Source organism: Penaeus monodon, chromosome 21 (assembly GCF_015228065.2).
Source record: "Penaeus monodon isolate SGIC_2016 chromosome 21, NSTDA_Pmon_1, whole genome shotgun sequence".
Lineage (NCBI taxonomy): Eukaryota > Metazoa > Arthropoda > Malacostraca > Decapoda > Penaeidae > Penaeus > Penaeus monodon.
Genome location: NC_051406.1, coordinates 27,678,404 through 27,678,901, shown reverse-complemented (window position 1 = coordinate 27,678,901; position 498 = coordinate 27,678,404).

Below are 498 nucleotides of genomic sequence, written 5' to 3'. Positions count from 1 at the left end.
AGGAAACTTACCTTGTTGGTTCGTTTGGATAAATAATGAATAATGAGAAGGACAAGAAAGGCGACCATCATAGTGGCCAAACTGCCACCGAGAGTCCAAATTAAGACATCTGAAAATAAAGACATGTGAGCATCAAAAAAAACATAAGGAAAACCCTGAATGACCCAAACGCATACTCACATGTTACCTGTGTGTTGTGTCCGTGTTTGGAATTTTGTGTTTTTTTGCTTGTATTGGCAAAATATATATGTATAGCAATCTACAAAAAAGTTTTGATGATCTTCTTTCCCCCCCCCTCCTTTTCCTGATTTTCCTTTTTTTGGATGCCGCTCAGGATCCCCACGTCCCAAACCCCCGCAAACCAAAGGCCCCCCCCTGTCCCCCCGCCCCCAGTGTTCCCCCAGGTTTGTTTTAAAACCCCTTTGGGGCCCCCCTTTTTTTGAAAGGGGTGGTAGTAAAAGGAGGGAGAAAAAAAAAGGGAAAAAAGAGAGAAGGGGG